Source organism: Ochotona curzoniae, unplaced genomic scaffold (genome assembly GCF_017591425.1).
Source record: "Ochotona curzoniae isolate NIBS_2020 unplaced genomic scaffold, NIBS_Ocur_1.0 scaffold_2587, whole genome shotgun sequence".
Lineage (NCBI taxonomy): Eukaryota > Metazoa > Chordata > Mammalia > Lagomorpha > Ochotonidae > Ochotona > Ochotona curzoniae.
The window spans coordinates 28,556,334-28,569,032 of NW_024467096.1; positions in this window are offsets into that span (position 1 = coordinate 28,556,334).

The window sequence follows — 12,699 nt, forward strand, 5'->3', positions numbered from 1 at the left end:
GACCCAGCAACCTACTGCAGGAAAACATGAGAAAATCCACAACATACTGATAATTAGGATGACTGTACCATGCTCCTGGCATTCCCATATCTACTCTGCTACTATGACTATCACAATGGTTTCTATAAACTTATTAACTTGTTAGTTCATTCCTCAAAACTTTAAATCTATCCGAATAAAACTCATGAAAAACTGGCCTCCTCTGAGAACTACACAGTTTACAACATAAAATCTAAAATCCCAAGGTCTACATCTGATTGAATTTGCCTGCCATAATTTCTCAGAACTGCCACTATATCAGGAACCCTGAACTGTGCCATCCTTTTAGGGACATAAATTGATCTCTTTCAGGAACTCCAACAGAGAAAACCTTCTGAGAATTTGCAGGTTCGCAACTGACCATTTGTATTTCCTCGTGGTATTCTGACTACCATAGTGTATCATTGTTCTGAAAGCATGCCCTCAGACAACATAAACATGCAGCAGTTCACACAGCATTCTGCAGTTAGAGACCCTAACCCTGTGCTTGGAACTGGGTTCCTGTAGCTCTTGTCCACGAAGTACCAGTATGCACCAAAATAAAAAATCCCCATGGGACCATTTTAAACAAATGGGATAAGCTATGTTAAATCCAGATTAAAAATGTTGGATTCTAAATCTAGGAAGCCAAGCATTTGGAAGAAAACTACAAGATACAGTTAAGAATAAAAGTGTTCTAAAGTTTCCACGCGTTTGATTTTGTACAGCTATCTTACAAACCTACTCACTCCTTGCCAGAGACGGTTTGGTCTTCACAGTTCTCTTCATCAGCACCAAGTTACATTGCATTTTTGAGGCTGAGAAAATGTGGCAGGCAGGTGGATTTCCATTTGCAGCAATTGGCACATAGCAAATACCCATATCCCAGGGCTCCTTTTCCTCTCTTCCCACGGGTTAGGTGTTAAGGAATAGTAGTACTTCTGCTGTTTAAGAAAATCAGACATTACTGCAAATCATAATTTCAAATGTTCACTGACAGAAGGAGGAAAAGACAACAGCCTAACTGAATTTTAAAATTGGATACTGTAAGACTATTTTTGTAGATTTTGGCTGCCTTTTCTGTCATGTGAACATGACTGGCATAGGTGCCAAATTTATAATACCAGAGGAGAAAACTATCACTTTGCCTAGGATTGTTTGGTTTTTACATCTCCAATTTACGAAGTGTTTGAAATTGTCAGTTTGCTGAAATTTGATATGGTGTCACCTGTGTGAAGATAAAGAAGAAAATCATCCTGGCACATTTTCTCTTCTGAAAATGTCAATTTCTTTCAAGTAAGTTTTTTCTTTACATGAAAAAAAAAAAAAGTTTCAGGAAGTACTTCCCAGGGTTGTTCCCAAGCAGTACTCGCTCAGCCTTGTTGGTCCATACCCATGGGAACCACTACTGTGTCCTGGGATGTACCATTTTCTGTTATCACTTTCAACGTGTGATTACTTCAATACTGATAGTAGCAGGCTACCTGCTTATTCCTCATTTCCGCTGACAGAGAGCGACCCCTCTTTCCTCTTAAATACCTGCTGCGTTGAAGTGCTGGCCATGAAAAACCCAGTGACCTTTGCAAAGTTTCCTTCACTGTGCATGGAGTTTAGCTATGGCCTTCTACCAAACTAACACCATTTTTCTTAATCATTGGGGATTGTGATATCCACTTAGAACTACAAATATCCTGGTTTCTTCATTTCCAATGAAATGATTACTACTCAGAAGAATCACACTGGCTCTCTAAATGGTAAGTGGGCAATTCTCCTCACGTGCTTGATAGCTCCCATTTGAACCCACCAAATAAAGGCCATGGCCATAGCAATGCTTACCCATCTTCTGCGTCACCCATGTCTCACATTCTCTAGGACAATTTCACTATGTTCCCATCTTAAGTATCTCCTGTCTTATAATGGCCCTCCTTGTCCCCACTCCCTCTCTACCTGCATTCTCATTGTTATTTATCACAGAAAATGTCCCTGGAAGGATTTCACACAATTGCAGTCTCAAATTCTCCTTTGTCATTTGAAGCATCGTAAATCAGGTTCTCATTCTTACCATAGAGGCACTTGCTGAGGACCTAAGTGAGCCCCAACTGGCTTCCGCGGTCAGATCTCAACCTACATACTGCTTAACCGAACTGCTGTCTCAGACAATGACTCGATCCCATGTTCCTGAAATACTCACTAGGCTCTGGGCCATCCTTCTCACATTCCCTGGCCTTCTTTGTCATTCTTTCTCGGTCATCTATATAGATTTCCTGGATTGCCCCAAGTACTAAGGATCTTCTAAGCGATCTCTTGCAGTCTTGGGTCTTTGAAAACCACCTAGGGCCTGGTGCAATAAAAGCTGTTTATTGGCTAAATTCTCACCTCCACATAAGGGTACTGGTTCATCACCTGGCTGCCTCACTTCCCACCCAGCTCCCTGCTTGTAGCCTGGGAAAGCAGTCAAGGGCAGCCCAAAGCCTTGGAACCCTGCACCCACATTGGAGACTTGGAGAAAGTTCCTGATTCCTTGGCTTTAGACCGGCCTAGCTCCAACCACTGCAGCCACTTGGGGAGTGAATCAGCAGACAGAAGATCTTTCTCTCTGTCTCTCTGTATATCTGCCTTTCCAATAAAAATAAATAAATCTTAAAAATCTATATAGCACTAACACCTGCATTTTTATTTCCATTGCTGACCTCTTTCCTAAAACCAAATGTATAGGCCCAGCATCTTACTTAGCATCTTCATTTGCATATATAATCGGCATTTCAAACATAACATGTCCAAGAGCATACTGATTCTCACTTCACCCAGCAATGCATTCCTACTGCAGTCTTCCCTGTGTCAGAAAATGGCAGCTTTATTATTCTACAGCAGAAGCGGTTATTACTCTTAATTTTCCTTTCACATATTTCATATAATAGAATATATTTTAAATTCTGTTTTCTTTAGCTTCAGAACACTATAATAAACTCATTTTGATCCAAGACATTTCTTGCCCGAGGTCATGCTTTTAAACATACACCCAGGGCCCAGAGCAATAGCCTAGTGGTTAAGTCCTAACCTTGCAAGTGCTGAGACCCCATATAGGCATTGGTTCATGTCCCAGATGCTCCACTTCCCATCTAGCTCCTTGCTTGTGGCCTGGAAAAGCAGTGGAGGACGGCACAGAGCCTTGGGACCCTGCACCCATGTAGGAGACCTGGAAGAAGCTCCTGGTTCCTGGCTTTGGATTAGCTCAGCTCTGACAATTTTGGTTACTTGGCAGTGAACTAGCAGATGGAAGATCTTCCTCTCTGGCCTTCTCTTGCCTTTATTGCCTTTCCAATAAAAATAACTAAATCTTAAAAAAATATATATGTCCAGCTGAGTATCCTACTGAGACACCAGTTAGGATCTCCACATTCCATACCAGAGTACCTGTGTCTACTCCCTGGCTTTGGCTCCTGCCTCTAGCTTCCAGCTGATCCAAACTCTGGCAGTCTCTTGCCTTCTGTGCAAGAGGTCTAGGGTGAGTTTTTAGACCTAGCAATTGTGGGCATTTGGGAAATAAGGCAATCAATGGGAGATATCACACTTTTCACTTTCTCTTTCCTCTCTTCTCACTTCCTCACTCTCTCCCCATCCTTCCTCTGTCCTTCCATCCCTGTTAAAAAAATTCATCATGTTGGTTTCCACCATGTTCCTCAACATATTCCCCTCTGCCAGGGGCGCCATCCACACAGTGCATTCATCTGCCCCACGCCAACCACCATTACCACTTGTCTGACTTTCACCTACTATTTCCCTTGCTCCCTCTGTTCCAGCTGCCACTTCAAACACTTTCCAAGCAGGTGGTTGTCTCAGTGGCATTGCCCTCTCATCCCCTCATCTAGAAATCTCTTCTGCCACACGTCTATACTGCTTGTGACTTCTCTTGCTTTGGGTTTTTGCACGAATGCTCCTTTGCTATCCAAGTGACATACAGAAAGTCACTCCCAATCCTCCACACACTATCTACTGCCTCTCACGGCAGTTACTACCATCCACGTTGTTTTCTGCTCCATTTCTAGGACTTGCAAGAATAGCTAGCAGATAATAGACACTCATATATTTGCTGGAAGAGAGAATGACAGGGCTTGGGAATTTTAAAAGCATGGAAAACCATAGGGTTATTTTAACTTGAGTATTGAAACAAAAAGGTGTCTCCAAAGTCCACAGGAGCACAGATTTGCTTTCATGTAGAATCCAGCAGATCTTCCCTGCTGAGAAGCTGTTAGGAAAGGAAGACACCTGGCTGGGACTCTGCATACACACTTTCCTGTTTCAAGAATCATCTTACAGGATTAGAAGAGAGGCTATCGAATAGACCCTTGATGAAAGCAGTATTTCAAACTCCTTAAACATAGAGAGCTAACGATGCATTTTTAAGCTACTGTCATTGCAGTAAGTACAGAGAGCTTAGATGTGAGGGGAGGATGCTGATTTTTTTTTTTTTTACAAAACACATGTTTTTTATTGAATGCAAAAAAAGAAGTATATAAGCAAACAGTAGAAAAGGTAAATATTGTAATTTAAGAAAAACATAACACTTTATTGAATGAAAATAAATGGAGCATCTATTTCTAGGTAAGAAGATACTATGTTAAAATAATTATACAGTTTTGAAATGACAAATTTAATGAAATTTGTCAGAATTTCAAAGTAAATGCCTTACCTCTATTTCTGTCTTCCTTCCTTTCTGCTTCTCCATTTCGCCACCTCTTCCCTATTTTCTTTTTCACTTTCACTTACTCTTCTTTCACTAAAAGAACAAATGCTGGAAATTCATGAAAAACAGTCAAGAGGCAAAGCATTGGAGGATGCTGAATTTTGTCTTCTGTTCTAAATATTTAAGTTCAACACTTTTTTGACCAAAAAATAAATAAATAAGTAAGTAAGCTGCTATCAAGTGCAGCCAAAATATCAAATGGCATCAGAGTCGTTCCCAAGTGACAGTACTCCTGAGGCCTTCCTGGGTGGCCTCTACCATCTGTATATAATCAGCTCCACTGAATATTGTTGCATGAAGTTTTGCTGTAGGAAACTGACATGTGCCTCTGATGACTTTGTTTCATTTAGTTGTAAAGGGCACATCTGTAGTTTAAGTCTGTTCAATTATGTATTTTCCTTCTCATTTAATAAAAGAAACATTTTTTAAAAAATAAAAAGATAATGAAACCACATACTATGAATCCGCATAGCAATGAGAGAATTTTTTTTCCTCTGTTTTTTTCTGTGTCTTTTCACCCATCTGCTGAAATTGAACTTGGCTAGATAACCAGGGCCAAAGTCTTAATCAAGCTTTTCCAGAAACAAAGCCTTTCAATAATTCCATGGCACTTAGTTGCAGATTCCTGAAGTGCAGGTACAGGTGGAAAATGGAAACTAGCACTAAGAAATGTCTAGATATGACAGTCTCCACCACACAGCTACTATACATCCCCTTAAACGAAGAGCCACAAAACAAAAGCAAAAAAAGAAATTAACAACACTAAGAAGTTAAATAACATGCTATTAAAGACTAACGTGTAGCTGAAGAATGAAAATCAAGAACCTTCTTGAAGAAAATGATGCCACTGAATGATCTACGAGTCATTGGATGATTTAATCATTTAACTTCATGGCATTGTAAATTTCTATTTTTCTTTCTATTGTTGATTTTGTATCATTACTTTTCATTTGAGGGGATGTACAGTAGCTGTGAAATGGAGACTAACATATCCAGATGTGAGGATACAATGTAGCATGCATCTCTACTTCCAGACAAAGATGGACTTACAATGAAACTGTTTACTATATCTTGACACTAGGATTCTGGACTCTATGCCATTGTCCATGCCTGCAATGATGGACATATGACTGTGTATGAAGAACTATATGTTAGTAATGCTATAGAGGAACTAGGTGGGGGGAGGGAATTGGAGAAGGGATAAGGGAAAATGGAGCTGTATCATAAAATGATAATAATAATAATAAAATGTAAAAAAAATTGAAAAAAAGAAATGTCTAGATTGTCATGGCCACTGTGAGTAGTCTAGCTAGCACCATCTTCCATTGTTAGGACACAGTTCAGCATCTTTTTAAAAGGAGTTCTGATTTATGTGAAAACATATTTTAGAATATTGGTTTTCTTTCAAAATGTTAGCTCACCAGTTTGAATACCTGTTCAAGCAGTGGCTTCAGCAGGAAATCCACAGTTCCTGTCAGATCTGCTTCTTCCTCTACAATCCCAGTAACATTCCAGCCACAGTCTTGGTGGGAGTTGACAATGTCAATTAGAAAAAGCATCATATAGTACATGTGGTATTTGAGATGCTTTTTAGTTTCATTGCCCAATAACCTGTTGAAACAACATCTGGAATACTTACCTCCTCAGCAGACTGCTTCTGTAGCAGCAGATTAATGGATGTAAGTGCTACACGATTATTCACTTGGCAGGAAACCTGAAGGACAGGGATGCAGCAACCAGTGTACTTTGTGGTGAGGTCAGAAAGCTCACAGTCGTTCTAATGTTGGGGCTGTCTCTTGGCTAGAGTTGTAGCCGCCTGAAATGAAAAGAATTTGCCACTCAGGATATTTACCTTTGAAAACATTCAGGGTCTGTGTTTTCCCTTGAGTTAAAGCCACCAGCCAAAGGCATGTGCAATATCCCTACTGAGGCCTTTCCCTGCCTTGAAAGTACAGCACTGTGTCATCTATATGGACTTAGAGCCTAATCCCTCAGAGTTCACCACCTAAGTAACCATGTGGCTCCAAGTGGCATGAAGGGCTGCAGCAGACTCCTGGGATGGCACTCCTTCCATCTCACCTGACCCCTGCTTTCCTTGTGTCCTCACCTGGGAAAACAGGTAGAAACTCTTATCCCCATTGGTGGCGGGACAATGGCCTTGATATGTAGTAACAGAAACCATCTACCTGTAAGGCCTGGCTGGATGCATGCATTTGAGCCAGATACCTGCACTGCTGTAGCAAAACACTTTCTCCCTTTCAGTTCAGCCTGGGTCACTAAAGAGGAAAGCGAGTAATGAGAAGCATGGGAAGGCAGGGGTATGGTCTCAGGGAAGGTCCCATTCTGCAGCTGCATTAGATGTTCCCAGAAGTTCCCAGACTTGTTCCTATGGCTGTGGCACGTGCATTCCCTACTGCACAGCAGACTGACCTTCAGTTTTTTAAATGTTCATTTGAAAATCACTTGAAAGGACTGCACCAACACAAAGCACTTAACCAAATCTTTCTGCCCTACTCCAACAAGGATTGTGACTTCACGTTGGAAGGGCAGGGAATGTTGCTTGAGCTTACATTCCCTGTCACGTCCCTGACTGTCACTGAAGAAATCAGAAGCCCACGTGTATCATTCATAAGCACTAAGAGTTTCTGGGAAGAGGTAACACATTTCAACTGGCTATGTTTCTTAGAGATTCATGAGACAACGGAGTTCTCGGGTCAACATCACCACCAAGTTGCCCCATCTGCCGGTTGCAGTACATTCCTGGTTAAATAGCTGACACGAGAATGTTCTTCCCTGACACCACTCTTTTTATTGGTGACCAATTGGTCAACAACATGGAACAACATTGTTTGTCTAACCTGAACTATGAATTCTTGATCTTTGTGCCCACTCTTTTATGTAAACTTCCTAAGCCTCCTTTGGCACCCCCAAAATTAGCACTAAACACTACCGAAGGCAATGGTAAAAAGTAGCACAAACCCTACCTGAAAATGATTATACCTACTGCAATTAAAGAGATACAAACTCATAACAGAAAGGTATCCTGCAGTGTACCATAACTGTTTAGGTACATTTGATTGAAAAACAGTTAGAAATAGAGTTGTGTAGACTCAATTTAAACTGAGATGACTCAAGAATTCACAAACAAAGGTTTTGTGTGTGTAATAGCACTGTTCAATTTAGTCTGAATTGCCTGGTGATGAGTTAATTTAGGACAGCACTCAATGCAAAACTGCCCCGGACACACACCTGTCAATGGATTTGCCATAGACCATCACATCTCTGTGGCACGATGACAAAAATCCAAGGGCCTGCCCATTCAGTAGGTGGCTCCTTCATCTTTTAAGCAGAACTGCTGTTGACAAATAGCACAAGCTTCAGGTTAAAAGCAAGAGCAAAGCCAACCTGGTTTTTCAACTTACCCTACAATAGCCTTTGTAGAGGACGGTGAATTGAGAACAGTTACAAGAACTGAGGGCAGAAAAATAATAACATTGTCAAAATAATGCCAGTGACTGCTAGGGCTGCTGATCATTGTGACTGTACCAACACAGGCTGGCCTCTGCCTTCCCTGGAATGCTATTGCTCCAAGACAGTCTCTAAAACATGGTCCTCCATGCATATAGATATAAAAATCTGGGAAGAATTCCATTCCCACTTACAATTACAAGAAACAAAACATCTCAGAAAAACAGGACTGCAAACGAACTTCCTCAACTTTATCAAAAACATCCACAGAAAACTTTCAACATTTGTTTGTGAAAGACTAGTACTTTCTCCTTTAGACTGCAAATAAGGCAAGGGTATCTACTCTTATTATTCCTTCTCACCATAGCACTAGAAATTCTGATCAGTGTCATAATAAAAGGAAACAAAACTCCCCTGGTCTCCAGATTGCATGATAGTGAATCACAAGGCGTTGAGGCAAGCACTGTGGCACAGTGGGTTGAGCAGCTTGCTGAGACTCTCTCAGCCCATAGTGGAGCTCCTTGCTTCCAATCCAGCCTCTCACTCATGCCCCTGGGAAGCCAAAGTCATTGGATTTCAGCCACCCACATAGGAGACTCCCAGGGACTTCCAGCTCCTGGTGCAGGCCTGGCGCAGACCTTGCTGCTGCAGCCATTTGGAGAGTGAACCTGTAGGTGGAGGCTCCCTCACTCTGTTTCTCCCACTCTCTCTCTCTCCCTCTCTCATTCTGCCTTTCAAAATAATAAGTAAATAAATAATCTAATGGGATCTGACCAAGACTTCAAGACAAGTGAATTCAACAGGGTTTCAAGATACAAAATGAACACACAAACATCTCATACACTCCCATGTCCTACCATTTATAATCCCTGGAAAATAAGAAAATCTAAAAAAAAATGTGCAAAATTTGGTATTCTGAAATTTCAAAACACTGATTAAGAAATGAAAGAAGATCTAAATAAAAGAAAGGACAGATTTACGCATTGAAGATTCAATATACGCAAGTCAATTCTCCCCCAAAATCACATACAGGTTTAATGCGGTTCTTGTCAAAAGCCCATCCTGATGTCTTGCAGACACAAATTTATTCTAAAATGGATACAGATAGGCAAAGGAACCGAAATGTCCATAAATAACAATAAAGTGGGAAGATCAAATCTATCAAGACTTATTCTATATGGTTAAAATAACACTGTGGTGCTGGTGGAGGAACAAACACATAGATAGATGGGCTGGAACAGAGAGCCCCGAAATAGACCCACAAAAATATAACCAGCTGGTTTTGCCAAAAGAGCACACGCACTTCCACGTAGAAACAAACAGAAAAATCTGCTGCACAGATGGCAACAGAGCAATTGGACATCCTCGGGGAAAAATGAGGTCTCACAAAAATACGGAAAATAAAACACTCTACTCTTGAACTGAACACATAAACTATATTTTTAGAATACATAACATAGGAAATCTTCATGAGTGGAAGTAGGCAGAGTTTACAGAGCTGATACCCAAACTGAAATCCGTCAAAAGAAAAATCGATAGATACATGGCATCAAAGCTAAAATCTTCCGTCCCAAGAAAGATTCCCGTTAAGAGAATGAAAAACCAAAAAAAAAAAAAAAAAAAAAAAAATTAAATAAAAAAATAAAAATAAAAAGAGAATGAAAGACAAGTGTACTGTTGAAGAAAACATTTGCCAGTCATGTTACAAAGGACTATTCAAAAACACATAAAGAAATTTTAAACACACACATAGGAACACTAAAGTTTTCCACCAACAAAAACCAATGAAGACATTAGTCAAAGATATGAAGCACACTTTACCCAAGAGGACATATAAATGTCAAATTAAACAAATGTTCAATGTCATTGGTCATTAAAGAAACACACATTAAAATCAAAATAAAGTGCACGCATTTGTTACAACAGCGCACTCTGGCATCCCTTTTCGAGTGCCTAGTCTGAGTCCCAGCTCCTCATCCTTTGACCCCGGTGCCCATTAATGCCCATCTTGGGAGGAAGCACATGGCACTCAAGTTCTCAGGGCGCTGCCACCCACGTGGGAGACCCCAGTAGAGCTGTGGCTTATTGCTTGGTCCTGGGCCAGGCTACTGACTTTTGGGGTGTGTTCCAACGTTTGCGAGCCCCTTTAATGTTGGACTCTGCTTTCCTCTCTGCCTTTCTACCAAACAGAAAACAAGTCGCCTTTGCGCCACCCACAATTGACCCTAATCAGAAAAGAACTGGTTTGCTCATGCCCCATGTAAAGGAAAAGAAAAACAAACAACAAACAAGAACTTCTAATATTATTGACGGGAAGAAAAACAATGAGAAAAAAAAAAGAACAATAAAGGAGTTTCCTGCGCTGGCACCACTTGATGCCCTTCGCACTACAACCATGAAGTAAAGAGTTCAAATGCCCCCCTATGCATTTGCAGCCTGCTGCTAGAAGTCACCCAGAGCCGGTTTCATTGCAGCCAGGCGGATCCTTGGGTGGTTCTGGGCACCTCAGGGTGTAGCTGCCACCTAACAGCAAAGCATGAAACGCCCAGCTTCACTCCTTAGCCAACACACACACACATAATAAACAAGATAGTTCCTGTAGCTCCCGGGCCTACGCGACGGCTAGCCTCCCTGATGAGCAATGCTCCCTGTGTGCAAACAATCAAGGCAATCAACAATCCTCCCATCCCTACCCAGGACAGGGAGTTCTGACCCTCTGCCCGCCACGTGGCTAAGATCCTACTCATTTTCCAGCAGTAGCAGAACAAGAGCGGCCTGGGCTAAACCAGAATAAACTGGTCAGGGGCCCCGGGATCCCGCCCTCTCGGCACAGGAGTGGCCGGTTGTTGCGTTGCCAGTGGGAAAGGAGAAAGGCAGGGGTTGGGACCGAATTCCAGAAGTCAAACTCTCAAGTTGCCACTGGCTCCCTGGAAGCAAATTCCCCTTCTTACACTGAAGGTTCAAAAGACAAAGGTTGGTGAACAGCAGAGCAGCACCAGCGCTTCTGCCGGCGGGACCGTGGCTCTCCCGCAGACACCTGCGCCCCTGCCGAGCGCTCTGCCGGGGCGGCGAGCTTGGGTCCCGCCAATGCCGCTCAGCGGACCGCTGCTCCGCGCCTTAAAGCCTGGTGTCAGAGCTGCTCTCGGGAACCTGACACTCGGACCTAGGACTCTCAGATGATGATTAAACGAGCTTATCCTGGCACCCGGCAAGTTCTCTGTGCAAAAGTGACTGCTGTTACTGTTGGTGTTCGTTTCTGCTTTTTCCAGTAAGACATTCCTGTGCTGTGTGTGTGCCTTAACATGCGCCATAGTTTATGCATCACAGATTCTCAGGCAGGAGGGGGCTCTTGTCTGATTTTATCACCTGCATTTCTGAACATGGAAGCGGGCTGCATGGAACCGAGCTGGACTCGGCATTAACGTTCATTAATTCCCCTTCAATCAAACATTGCAGGTGTGTTACCTGACAGAAGTGACAGAAATGAAAAGAGGATGGCAAAACACAGGCCAAATAAAATCTGAGTCTCTTCCCAATTCCCTACCCCCACTTCATTTTCTGCCATGGCTTTCTTCATTGAACCTCACATTTTGCAGCTGTCAACATTTTCTCTGCTAGGAACTGGTTTCCTTTGAGCCTGAGTGAAAACAGTGACCTGATTCTAGGTGCCAGGCACGGTTAGAACTCAGTTTTAGCATCTTCTCGACCCCCACTGGGATTGGCTGTGATAGAAGACCCCCTGAAGGGCACAGGCTCAAACCATTTGAGCTGATTAATTTGAGAAGTCTACATCTTCAGCAAATGCCCTGACATACACTGAAACAATAATAATAAAAGTGATAACAATAACCACCACAACTTGCTAAACACTTTTCACATACTCATTTAATCTAACCAGTGAGACAAAGTGTGTGCTATTTCAGCAGCTAACGTGTGTGTGTGTGTGTGTGTGTGTGTGTAGAGAGAAAAGACGCAACGAGCCACCTGCTTAGGGTTTCCCCCCTCACTCCCAGTAAAAGGCTGTGACTCAAATCCAAATCCTTAACTCTCCAAAGCTCCTTCAGGTCACCATTCAAGTGTCGTTCAACACATCTGGCTGCAAAGCCCATCTCTCAAGGACACACCTCACCGCAGCTCTTCTCTGTCCACAACACAGCAGGCCAGCTTGTCTCACTCGCTACGGAAGAGCCTGGAGCTATCATTTCACCTGTCCCTGGTTATTGTCACACTTCATGCCAAAATGTGACTGCTTCTGGTATGTAACTGACCTATTCCTGAGAGACCTATTCCTATTTCCCTTTCCTGGTAGAACAAAGATATTGAAGCCACAGGTCACTAAGGCAAAGAACTTATTGATTAGATTCGCATCAATAGTCTACTGAGATTGGACCTCTACGGCAGCCCCACTCCTCCTTCATTTTGCTCCTCCTCCTCCTCCTACAATGTATAACCAGGTTAGGCAGAGCTGT